Source organism: Monomorium pharaonis, chromosome 5 (genome assembly GCF_013373865.1).
Source record: "Monomorium pharaonis isolate MP-MQ-018 chromosome 5, ASM1337386v2, whole genome shotgun sequence".
Classification (NCBI taxonomy): domain Eukaryota; kingdom Metazoa; phylum Arthropoda; class Insecta; order Hymenoptera; family Formicidae; genus Monomorium; species Monomorium pharaonis.
This window is the reverse complement of record NC_050471.1, coordinates 3,307,610-3,321,440: the sequence shown is the minus strand read 5'-3', so window position 1 is coordinate 3,321,440 and position 13,831 is coordinate 3,307,610. Positions and strand designations below refer to the sequence as shown.

Below are 13,831 nucleotides of genomic sequence, written 5' to 3'. Positions count from 1 at the left end.
ATGTATCTGCAAATTTATCGCAAATTTATTACAAGCATTTCAAATTTATTCAAAGCATAGTATATTTTGAATTTTAATAATTTAATACTTTAATCAAGAATATTAACTTTTTCTCGATTTCATTTTATAATATTCGAAAGAGAGAAATTCTTTTTTCAAGTATACAATAGTGAATTTTTTTTCTAACATTTGTGAGATAAGTATATTTTAAGACTATTATCAAGAAAATATTCTTTATTGAAGGCAATCGTTTTATCTATTAGTAGAAAAAAGTAAACTGAATAATCGCTTTTCTTGGCAATAGAATTCATACTTTTCTGTTTTTTGAGTCGTCAATAGTCCGATTACACGAGTGTCGTTTACAGTTTTGTTTCTTCGGACAAAAACTCGAGGAATAAATCTTTACGTAAAATCGAGATATTAGAATAAATTATTAGTAAAAATACAAAAAATTAATATCATAAGAAGTCAATAAGTAGTCATTTAAAAAAACGCAATGTGATTATTTTAATAATTACAGTATTTTGAAAATAATTTTAATTGATATTTTTTCCTAAAATTTTACTTAGGAAATTCCACAAATACGTTTCTACATAAAGAGAGGAAGTATTACTCAAATGAAATATTAGTTAATTATGATTTTAATGAATGCATTCTCGAACTTACCGTCACGTCATAGTCATTCAAGTCTAAGAAAAGTGGTAAGAGTAAACGAGTCATTATAATTATCTCGTTTATGAGATTTACGATATTCGAGTGAAGAATCGTGTACGTACGTGTCTGAGAGTGCATGTGCGCGCCGCTTCGTTTACGTGTGTATAAGTGTAATTAAATGCGTCTGCATAATACAATAATTATCCGCGAGAGGTTTCTTCCCCCAAGAAACGTTCCCGCGACACAACGATGATGACGACGATGACGGCGGCGACGACGGTTCCCAAATGCAGGAATCTCCCGCGGGCGTTTCTGCACGTTCGTCTCCTTCTGTCCGGGAGGGAGGGAGGAGAGACCTTTTGCAATCCGGTAGCACGGTAGGTCGGTTTCGCATGCGAAACGACCGATTTGCGAAACTTCACCGCGGCAGTGGCCAGGCCGAGCTTGGATAGAGTCGAGCGCGCCGGCGAGTAATTTCGTCGAAAACCCTTGCGAAACGGCGAGTCTCTCGGGAAACTCGTGGTTTATTCCGAGAAAATTTTGTCACCGGAAGATCTCGCTCGAATCTTGCCAAGACTTTGATTTATTACAGCGAGACGTCAGTCAAAAATACCGATCGACCAAACAGGGAGATCTATCGCCGCTGGTTGGTTGGAAAAAAAAAAACAAGCAAAAAGTTACTGGGTTAATTGGACAACTTTGGATTTAAAAAGAGTTAATAATTGCGAGATTATTAGACAATTGTGCGCGTGTCGGTTCAACGGTTGATTTACGACTCGGATTGCAGTTATTTACTCAGGTGTAGATATAAACTTTATTACGAGAGATAAGCGGATTTGCAAATGGACAAAACAATTAGGAGGCTCTCAAGTAGCGAAGCGGTTTGCTCCGCAGCAACCGATTTGTATGCCTGCTGGCAAATCCGCTTATGCCTGTTTAGTTATGCCGATTTAGTTTACGTAATAACATATTACAAGTGGCAACAGCTGATTGTGAGGGTATCCACAGCCGCGTCTTCGCTCGCGCGATTCTCCGGGAATCGCCGCTCGATCTCGCTGACGAAATGTCATCGCGATCGTGTCGAGTAGGGCTTTCCGCGAGAAATACAGAACCGACGAAAGCGAAACCCAGGATTTTGCGAAATCCGAAAGTGACCATCGTCGCCGGTCGTGATCCCGATCGCGTATCCCTGGGCCGAATCGGATTCGTCGCGACGCGACGCCGCCGCGCCGATGGATCCGAAACAAAGGAGAATGCTCTAACGATATTGTTGGCAATATTTCGGTAACACGACGGGCTCGGCGTGGAAATGGTCCTTTGCGAAATCCGCGCCCGGAGGTGCTCGGTTGCACCGTGTGCACCGCGGACGGCGTTCGGCAACAACCGAGGGGGACGCAATCAGAAATCTGTTCCCATCGGTTAACGAGGCGACGGCGACGGGAATCGGGAGGGGGGATCGTTTCGTTTCCCGCGAGAAAGATCGCGAGACAGATTAAGATGGGAGATAGTAAGAAAGAAGAAATTTCGATCTTTTCGTGAGAGATTCGTGAATGCCGTTGCTCGGCCTAGGTTTCCTTAGACCCGAGTAAGCCTTTTAATCTTTTGCTCCAAGCTGTCAACTGTGACAGCTCTTTTTTCCAACAAAAAACTTCCGGCGCTGCCTATAGTCCCCGAGCTTTAGGCAACCTGGTCCGACCTCTATTATTATATAATTCGAAGTTTAAAGCTAATTAATGTCACAGAAAGCAAAAGGCTTGTAAAGGCTTACTACATCTATGTAGTGTAGATCGGGCTTATCTGTTCCTGTCGTCAACTGGACGTTAACCGAAAATTACAAGTGTCTTAAGTCCGTCGCTGGATCACGGGATTGACGATTGGTCACGATGACGGACGGTGGTCTTTCGAATAATTCCGATTTGCACGCGCCGATATATGTATACGTGAAAAAAAAAACAGTAAAAATAGAGAGGTAAAAATTGCAAGCCGCGACGAAATCAATAACTCGACCTTCGCGCATCGTTGCTCGTTTTTTTTTTTTTTTCGGAAAGAGGATCTCTCACTTTATGGAAATAGCCGCGTCTGACCACGTGCTAACGGAGCGAGTATTCAAATCGAATAGCGAAGGGTGCGGTAGGCATGGTATTACCTCTCATGGTAAATCATCGATTAATTGAAATACTGGAAATATAGCTGGAATTCACGTAACCAGTGTATCCGTAAACGATGACTTCGCGATCTGACGGATGAATACGAAATTGCATAAACGTCTAGTGACGCCACCTCATTTACATTATCAGTTACGTTAGAATAACGTGACAATTTGGTGATGGTCAGTGGAAGAAGGTCGTCAATGTTGGGGCATAGTGGCTTTCTAAAGCGGCGCGACTTTATTTCTCGGTAACTAAACATTGCACTATATTAATGCAGATAAAAACTGATCTGCTGAGATAATTCAAAGAAATCAAAATCCATAGATAGAGATATAAAAATATAGTATATCCATAAAGAAAGAAATCAAAATCCATAATTCATACATCTATGGCTCTTTTATGTATAATGTACTAATAATAAATCTAATGTAATCGAGTATTCACATATAAATATGTAGTTGTATCTTGCGTTTGTGTGTTTGTGAAACGACGTAATGGGATTAACGACGAGAAGGCTCATACAATCCCCAGTAGCAAAATACATTGGCAGTATGTAGACTAATATGGGTTGAATATATGGGAGAATGCATTGTTTTCCAATGTAACGTTAATATTGGTCATAAAATATTGGCTCCAAATTAGAATGCAATTGATTAGTCCAATATTGCCGCTTAGACAAATTGATTAAATAAGATGAAGCGTCCATTTTACAATATTAGACCAACATTGGGAAAATTGTCTTTACATTGCTTCTCAATATTGCGCCAATGTTTTTGGCTACCAGGGAATGACCCTACGGTAATTTTTTGTCAACCACCTCGATAGACTGAAATATATGATACAATCGCGCGCCGTTACATATATCCATTAGAGGGATATTTACGCGTGTACGTGTACGTAAGAGAGGCGGACTCGGTCCGCGGCGCGTAGGCGGACCGTTTCGCGATACCGTCGACTCGCATCAGCAAAGTAATTTAACAGCCGGAATGCAGTTTATGCCCCATGATTTACACGTCGCCGGGATATCTCTCGGCGTCAAGGGCTCTCTCGGCAGATCGCGCGCGCTCTCTCAGCCGAGCTCTCGAAGTGCTCGCGTTATCCTTTCTAAAAGACGTGAGTTACGGCGCTGCTCGCGCGAGACAACGCCGAGGGGCCCCGTCGCATCTTCGTCCCACGATCGATCCTTCTGTTTTAAAGATTATAAATTGCGATGTTTCAAATTACGCTGCTCTTCGCAACGCCGCTCCTTAAATTTTCGATCGAAGTGCACTGTATATAAAAAGGAATTTAGTAGTAATAATCGATGTTCGATGAAATAATTTCTTTTACACGTTTAATCAAATATTTAGTGATTGTATTAATAGCAACAAAAACCTGTAATCAATTGGTTACTAAGTATCACTAAATAATTGGTTATATTAATATACTGACTATGTAATTGAAACAATTTTATCAAAGCTTGGTAATATTATTTAGGTTCGATTATTATTACCAAATTATTTTTCATAAATATAGACTGTCACTTCGTCAACCTTTGTCTGTTGAATTTCAATACGGTTTATCGGCGCTGTCTAAGCTTCGATAGACACTGTTCCTCGTTTCGACTCGGTCTTTTGAGAGAGATCGCTGGCAAATAAAGTCGATATAATTTACGCAACACGTATCAGTAGATCCGCAAAACGTGTACGCCCACCGCATCTACGCGGACATAAATCACCGCTATTCGAACCGGTTAAATTTACGTTTCTTTGACGTTACCCACGCGGGGCACCAGCGTGTCCACGACGGGAGGGAACTACGATCGCGTAGAGCAATAAAATCGATATACCTGTGAGTCGTACTCGTAATCCCGTGTCTCGCGTCGGACATACGCACACGTAACCGCGCTTGGAAACCACTTCCCTCGGTTATTATCCTTCCTCCGGGATGCCGGTATCCTGCACCCGCGCCGCCGCGCAATTATCGGGAGAATTTACTGGCGGCATACGTACACTCGCATTACGGACAACCCTCGGCCGTTTTAGCGCGAGTCGAGGAAAAAAAGGAGAGGTAAAAACCGCCACATTCCCAACTGTGTTCACGCTGAAGTGGAAATATTTCGCGGCTCGCGGAATGAGAGAGGGACGCACAAGCGGCTTACTCGTATCCCTTGAACCCTACGTTCTCCAAGCGCGCACGTGCACAATTGAAAGGGAGCGATCTCTACGAGCGCCGATCGGCGATTCCGATCTCCCTGTGTAATTATCACTCTGGCTCTTGTTCTCAGATGGAAAAATCGATCGAAATTGAACGATATGTAATTTGAGGTCATTTTAAGTCTCTTATTATCGCGCGATTACAACGCTTGGTATATAATATAATAATAAAGCGTGAAAAGTGTTGCCTGAGGCTCAACAACGAGTTAATTTCCAGATAAAAATTATTAGAAAATTATTAACAACGAATTGCGCAAGACATATTCGAAAGAGCATGAAGAAAAGTAGGAGGGAGGGGGGGGAACTCGCTCCTTGTATCTCAACGAGAGATCCTCTACGACGCTCTATGTTCTTCGGTTTACGCTCGCGCTGCTTTATTCCGTTGAAAATGTGCCGAGTCCCATTACCCTGCGCCCAGGATTCCATCAGCACCCACGCAAGTGGCCGCGCCGCCGCCGTGCCGCAATTACCGAGGGAAATTTACCGCGAGCGCGAATGTGTATCTCAGGTTCCCGCGATCGCATAAGCGCCTAGCCCGGGGAATACGACACGACTGGACACGGCTTATCGAGCACGAGCGCGTAACACTCGAGTAAGACACGATATTTTCCCTTTCGTTGGTATCCACGGAGCGAGACACACCCTCGCTCGCGCGAGCAATAAAATGGCAATGAATTTCGCGACGGGCATCCCCTCGCAACTGGAGAGCGTCAGTTTTTTATCCTCCTCGTCGCCTAAGGATTCTATGTTTAAAACTTACCAAGTTCGGATAAGGTTTCGTTCCCCTTAGAAGAATCTTGGTTTTAATTTTAAAAACAGATGCTGATTAAATGAAAGACGTGAAGATCTGAAGAAACGGGGCTCTCGATTTCATTCGTTTCGGCCTTTCGTTTTCGTTACACGAAAATTGGTAATTTCTTGCGCGTTTAATGCGCCGGAGCTCTATTATCTTATCTGTCCGGTTTTATGCTCTATTAGATAGTAGTGTATTAAATTAGCAATCACAGAGATGAGCTGTGGCAAATCGATGACGCAACGATACGATGATTGCGCAGAAAAGACTACACTGCGGAATTAAGTTATAGATCTCTCGCTCTCTCTTTCTTTCTTTCGCTCTTAACCCCTTCCCTCGGTCGGTACTTTATGTTGAGAAAACGGATGTAAGCGGCGAGGAAAAATATAAGGATCTTTGCGGCGGCGCGGCGCGTTTCATCCAATCTTTATCCGTTTATGTCGCTGAAAGCACTCTCCTCGGTTATTATTACCCTTCTCCGGGGGATTCCATCGGTAAACGCACGCGCGTATACACGCGTTGCAATTACCGGGAGAATATACCGTGAGGTGCGCACCGTAGATTATGCCACAGGTATCTCCTTTGTTATGCTCTCGGTCTATTCCGTAAACGCGGTGCGTAAAATAGCACGGCCGGGGCAGCAAATAAAGAGATCGTAATTCAATAATCTTCCGAAGAAGTTGACTTCTTACCTATCATTAGAGTGTTTCACCTAAATAAGTGCATAAACCTTAAAGCAATTTTATTTTATTCGCACAGGCGCGCCTAACGGTGAACGGAGTAGCGTGAATAGAGCTAATGGGACAATTGAAATTCTAAGTAAGCAATTACACCGTCGACACAGGAAAAAAAACTAAGAAAAAATCTCAAGTCTACAATCATTGTCTAATATATTAGCAAGAATATAAAATCTTTAAAGAGTTTGGTAATCTGGAACATATATAATTTGCTGCCATTAAGAAATTTTGTATAGTTCTATTGAGAAAGGCATATTTATCTTTATCCAAAGGGGAAAAATGTCACACAGAAAATAATATTTTCAAACCAAGAATTTGAATTTTTTAATACTACAATTATTAAGAGAATCAAATTGTACTCTTTAATGACTATTATAATATTGAAATAAAAATATTTCGCTGAAACTGAAGATTATCTTTAAAGATTTTATTTCTACTTATATGCGAGACAATTGTTGAATGGATCATTTTTACTGTGTACGCAGTTTCCAAATCGAACGATTTGCGTCGATTTTTTTAACCTCACGTTCGGCGTCGCGGCACCGTAGATCCCGCAAGATCGCACGTATCGGCACCCAGGGTGGCCTCCCCCACACGTCGCAATTAAAGGATTTACCGCACGCGCGAGCGCTATTACGCTCTTCTGGCGACTCGCGTTATCCGCGGTGAGTTTCGCCCCGCCGGCAATTACCCGGAGAATTTACCGTAGCCAATGCACCGATATCGGTCCCTCCGCTCGCCCGTCCATTATCCTTGGCCGGCGACTGGCCACTTCTCACCCCGGCTGACGCCGACGACGGGAAACATTCGCGGTATGCGAAGGAGAAAATATAAAGCACGTCACGATCGAACGACACACTCGCGACAGCCAGCTGTAAATCGCGATATCGCGAACATCGGTCGTGCGCCTTTAACGCCTCTCGAAGTGAAATCCCAGGAAAAAAAAAAAATCATTAAAAATCGTTATAAATCATGAAAGATCGATTATCTCGTGGGACTACGGCGCGCGGCGCGGCGGCATGTTACGAAATTGCAATTGTTTCCCCTTCGCGCGTTAATGAACCATATTATGCGGCGTTATTGTCGACAGTTAACAAAAGATTTTATTTATCTGGGTCACGGGAAACCAAATCATACTCGTGTCTCTCCATCTTTCTCGCTTTCGTGGTACTTTTGTTTAACGGGACGAATATAAAGGGAATTGTTTACAGCTCACTACGGTGCCGCCGTGTGTAATTTTAGTGAGGCAATGAATGACGGCGTACCGATAACGTATTAACGCCCATTACGTGCGCGTTGCGAATACGTATAAGATAATCAATCGTTCCTCGCCACGCGGTATATCGCGTACGGGAGCGCCGCGGCCCCGCTCCGAGGCGATATACTTCCCTGCCCACGTCGTAAACTATTCGGAACGATCATTACTCTCTGGGAAACGGCTAATTGTTAATACCGAATGTGGTAATAACGCGAGTGTTGCGCGGTCGTTATCCTTAAGAGTTTACAATGCCCGATACGCGAGCGCGTAGCCCCGCGGCAGTTTAGGTTCTTGCACACACACACACACCGGCGAAATAATAACTCTCTTTCGCTCACCGTGCCCGTATATATCACTATAGCGGCTGAATGGATTTTCGGCGTCGAAATGCTATATCTCGTTCGCGATCTGAGCGCGAGACGGAAAGTACGTGACGAAAATCGAGCGGAGACAATCCGGTAAAAGGAACGCGTAAAGTGATCGTTTCTGTTTCGTTAAAACGAGAGCTCGTTTATTTTTACGAGCATACGCAAAAGGAGCGAATATTTGTGTCTTTCCTTTTTATCGAGAAATTGGAGAAATATTCTTTTTCTGGACCGACCTTGCGAGGAGCAAGGTGTGTCGAGTTCCCCCAATTTTTCTGCTGGAGCAGGTTTTCGGTTTTTTTTTCCCCCCTGTGAAAGACCGACGTGTCTTGCGCGAGGAGAGGCGCTTGTTATTTTTTTTTTTTTTTAATTAATTGAAAACGCATAGATCATATCGCGAACGCCGCGTGTCTTGTCCGACGTGCCGACCGTGTTTTCATTTACCATAAATTAGACGCGCGGACGCGAGAGAGACGCGCGAGTGCGTTTAAAACCCGGAGCCCCTACTTGAGGAGGGTTAATGTCGAGAAGAGTTTACTGCCCTCGGCGGACGATTCTCTCGGCTCCTCCGTGTCGTAGGTCAGGAATCCTTTTGCGGCAGGGCCGCCGCCTACGCTCGCAGCCGGGACTTGGCGGCGGCGTAATGATTTAATACCTAACTATCGTGATCTTGCGCGCCGTTAAACGTTAAGCGGAGATCTGTCTGGGAACGAGCCGGGTTTTCGATCGCTTCGAAAGCGTCAGCGAAGGAGCGAAGCACCATTTAATTACGCAAGCTCTTCTTACAATGTTAGTATAAATTAATTGCGCAACGTTTTCACGCTGGAAACAATCTGGTTCTTTTTTTTTTTTTTTTATATCGCGAGTTCTTCGAAGCGAGAAGGCATATATAAAATGCGTAAAGTTATGTCTGTTTTGAAATAGTAAGAGAATTATATACATATGATATAACGTTAAGTCAATTTTGTTCTTCGTTCGCCATCGCACGAGAGTTTTCCGAGGATTTATTTAATTTTGCGTGCGTTCCATGAATAAAAATGCTACATCAAGAATGCAGCGTAGTGTTGCATCCACGTTCCCCACTGCCCTCAAAACCCATGGTGCTTCGAGAAACGAGGTTTCACACTCTCCTTCGACGGAACTCTTCACCTCCTTTACATACTTCTGTCGGCCGAAGCGAAATTATGATATATGCTTATTTTCTACGCTTGCCAAAGACACATTAAAGTATCTACCTGTATGAGTACCTGTAGTTTTGTATCTTACAGAAAATGAAAAGGAGACTGTGCCGACGCGTCCTACTCGAGATTCGATATAGACAGTGTAGAAATTGCACGATACGAAATACAATACTTAACTCTTTTACCATGCTGTGTTTGAAATTTTACTATTACACGTAATAATATATGTATTATTAATAAGACGTCACGCAGGTAAATAATGAATATGCGAATAAATGAAATTACGTGATCATGTTACATTTTAAAGGTTACGACTCCGCTTCTGCAGTTACGCGATTCATATACACGTTGCAATTAGAAACGAGGCCTCTTCTCTTCTACGCTTCATCGATCGAATTAATTTTGCAACCTCGGCTCATTGCATCACATGATTCTCACGTCATGCGAAATCAATTGTGCATTACGCGTCATTTAATTGAAAAGTAAATCTGAATTTTAAAAATGATATTGTGAGAAAATTGAAATTAATGCAAGAAAAAAAATTGCGTATTTTTAAATTGAGTTTGAATCAGTTTTGTGCCACGGACTACTTGACGTTTTAAATACAATACAAAGTAAAATCATTAATAAATAAAAATATATTAAGATAGATTTGCAATTGTTTCAGACTCATTTTTTATTTTAAAGATCGACACGTCGAACTCGAAAAATCACTGTTTTTCTAACGATTTAATATTTTACAACTTACTTCAACATATATTTACGTGGATTAACGACTAATAAACGTTTCAGAAGATCGATTTCAAGTTAATAAAATGCGCGATTACGATCCTAGTTTAATTTTCTTATTACTCTATGGTGTAATTTGTTGTGCCGATGTGAATTAATAAAAGATTTACTGCGCCTCAGTCGATCGATCGGCGATAGGCATCGACGCGTTTAGAGGAGTAAACAAAACGCGTGCCCTCGAAATAGCCGGCGCAGCCGAGAAACGAGGTTTCACCTTTCCCGTAGGCTGCCTCACGTCCACCAAGTCCACCTCCACCGAGAACAGCTGGAGCGAAATCCGGCTTACGCGACTTTCGCACGTGCGCGTGAACGATTACGGGTACGTCATCGTGGCGAACGGGCAGTTTAATACGGCATTATATTTTCCACGGTAAATGCTTCTGGTCGTCAACGAGGAAAGTCTTAATTTAATAATATGGCTCGATTCCAAAGCTCTCTTACACGAGACATTTAAGAAAGAAGAGGAAGAAGAGCACGCGCTGGAAGATGGAAATTTCCATTGCCCACTTTTATCGAGGAAAACGCTCGCTGACGAAATCGCCTTTAGGTCGTGCGGGTGGAAAATGGATCTTTGCGTGCCGGTTATTAGCAGCGTAATCAAACGTCTCAAAACCCAGAGAGAGCATAATGCAGACGCGAAAGGTTGTTGGTGGGTAATTGGTGAGATTGCCAGTTACAAAATGGATTGTGTTGCTTAAGAAATCTCTGGCTGAGTGAAGACGAATCATGAATTATCCGAAACGAATAGGAGCGCGAATCTTTCGCCTGTATTGAGAAGAACGCGGACGATTTCATAAAATTACGAAACAGGATACCTCTCTATAATTAAAAGCGCCATTTCGCCCGTCTGTGTTTATTTATCCCGATATTACGTCGTATCAATTTGCGATTCGTGAGGGAAGGACTCGGCTTCAAAATGTCAGCGGCGAAATAACGTAATTACACCTGCACTTTTTACCAGCAACTTTTTTTGAAGCCATAACTTTTTGCGAATTGCCAAATCTTCCACGAAGTGGGTTCTAATTTCTCTTTTGAAGAAATTATCTCACGTGATTATTTTTGAGGTTTCAATTCGAGTTTTTAGGATGTCAAAACGACGGATTTGTGGCTACATAATTTGCTTCTACATTTTGGGATAAAGACTATAACTACGGAGCACCGTGCGCCGCATTGCAGATGTCGATGACGGGAGAAAGTACACCTCGAAAAACGACACTTCGCACTCGACACTCGCGGTAGTACAGAATATTACTGCGGCGGCGGCGGCGGCGCCGCACGTCACGTCGTCATCTCCCGCAAACAATCGAGAGTAATGATAGTGCGATTAAGGCACTTATGCACTTAACTTACTTACTTGCTTACTTACCTGTCTCCGGTGCATAATCGGGAATTGCCATAATATTACTAATTGGTCGACCGTGGCGAACCACACCGTTTCGGATCGCTCATCCTACGACGTCCTACGCTAAGGAGAGAGATTCAAGGTCCACTGCCGATCGATCCAATCGGATTAAATTGATCGCGACGGCGATTCGCTTTCGAGACGCGGCTTTCGGGCGCAACACAATCCAGACAACGAGGAATTGCAGTTGTGCGATACGCCGTTCCGCGACTGTCTCGCGCCGTTCTGATTTACGAGCCTTTCGATTCCGTGCGGTCGTTTTTTTCTTTTTCTTTGCGGAGAGTCGTAAAGAGACAGATCGAGGAACGGGGAGAGAATTCTAAACGAGAGACAACCCGCGGCTCTCGGCTTCGCACCCGCAAGTATGCAAGAATTCCGCGGGACTTTATCTCGGCTGTAAATATCAGGCCGCGCGTGGAAAAAAGGAGCGCGGTATAATAATAAATATGAGCGTCTCCCGGCGCCTACGCTCCTCTTATTGCATTCCTGCGCGTGGAAGAGGGGAACGCTCTAGAGTTCGAGATGAGAGAGGACCCGATTTCCAAAATCCCCGCGCGATATTCGGGTACGTGGCGCTGATTCCGTTCACCTAGGGAACCCAGGCTTCTCTCTCAAGGCGTGGGACTCGCGCGCGCCGTCGACCCCCTTTCCTTCGCGCTATTTTCGCGTCGAAGGGGGAAAAAATGTGCCACCAAGGTCGACGTCTCGTGAACGGCCTTCGCTTTCTCCGTAAACGTTCTATTTGAAACGAGAAGAAACGCCATATACTCGCACTCCGCGGGGCTATAACTCGTTCGGAGTTCCCTCTCCGGTGCCCGTCGAGAGAAATATTTAGCTACGAGCTACGAGATCCGTAGATCACTCACTTGCAAAATGCGCTGTCTCGGATTTTTCAACGTTTGTCGCAACGTTTTTTTCGCGAAAGTGACACGCTGGTCCCCTCGATCGCCGTTTCTCTCTTTAACGATCTCGTCGATTGATCCCTCGATTACAGCAGCGACAAGCCCGAGAGAAATTAAGCCCGGTTGACCTTCGCCAACATAAACGAAACTGGGCGATCGACCTCGCTTCCGGATGCCTGTGGGTGCGCCCGTCGACAATTCCATTATTGTGTAACAGGGTGTTGCGACTCGTTACGATTCGCAGCACCTCGGTTAGGTCTCATATACGGCGGTCTTCTCGCGCGCTCTACTTTTTTTTTTTCTTTTTCGTCAGCCGCTCTACATTTCTTTCTCTCGACGCGACCTCGACGGGCGATAATAATGCGTGCAAAAAGCACACCGTCCCGGTGCTATGCAACGTCATCAAGAGCGTAACAGCAAGAAGCACGGGTGATCGTTACACGAAAGCGCGAGTCCGCGGACAACAAACATCACTCGCTTCTTTATCTTTTCCTCTCGTATGGTGACCTTCGCTCCAGATACAATCGCGGCGCCCGATTTCGTCATCGCCGTTCGCGCGATCGTAACCGCGCGCGGTGTATCCGGAACCACCCACGTCCCCATTACGCTCTCCCGCGAGGGCGTCGCGGAAACCTCGAGACAGATCCCGCGTTTCTACCGTTCTCGCTGTCTTTCTGGACGGTTACTTAGCTCCGCTCGTTTATTAGCTCTTTAAATGACTCGGCAAATAAGAGTTGACTATCGTTTGCGATGACGATTTCGCGTAATGTGCTGTGTCGGGCCGAGAGAGAGAGAGAGAGAGAGAAAAAAAAATGCGCAACGTTTATATCCTCGTGTCGTAATTGCCGTGTGACTCACCCTAACATTATCGAGGAGAGTGCGATCTTAACTGTACAACGGGGAGAGTTCATTGATCGGATCTCCAGCTCGACTTTAATCGATCGCGCGAGTCGGCGCGGGTCGAGCTCTCTCACGAACGCGCGATTCACACGTTTCGCGGCAAATCGACGTCACGGGTCGCCGTTATTGCTTTCTTATACGCCCCCTCCAAGATCCACGATCTTATCACGGATAGAACTATCGGCGATGGTTTCGCGATCGGGAGAAATATAAAAAAAAGAATTATGAGACCGAGAAAACAGCTGGTGTACGTACCCTCCCGCGCGAACGCTCCTTTCCCGAGCGGCTCTGCGCGATCGGCGATGCAAAACCTTGATCGCTCCGTGGGACCGATCGCGCGCACTCCCACGGAAAGCCTATACTGGTAATAGCACAGCGCCGTGTATATACGTGTTAAAAATGAAAAGAAAAACGAAACGCGCCGCGGCGCGGCGTGTACGAGCCGCCGCGGTACGTCTGTTCCTTTTTCCCCGCGCTCGTGATACAATTCTTATCCGGGCGGCCT

At 44.6% G+C, this 13,831-nt stretch overlaps 1 protein-coding gene across 2 annotated transcripts in view; it reads left to right on the top strand.

The window, feature by feature from the left end:
- Positions 1–13,831, top strand: part of LOC105835297 — a 57,781-nt gene that overhangs the window by 2,032 nt on the left and 41,918 nt on the right. The window lies entirely within an intron of this gene.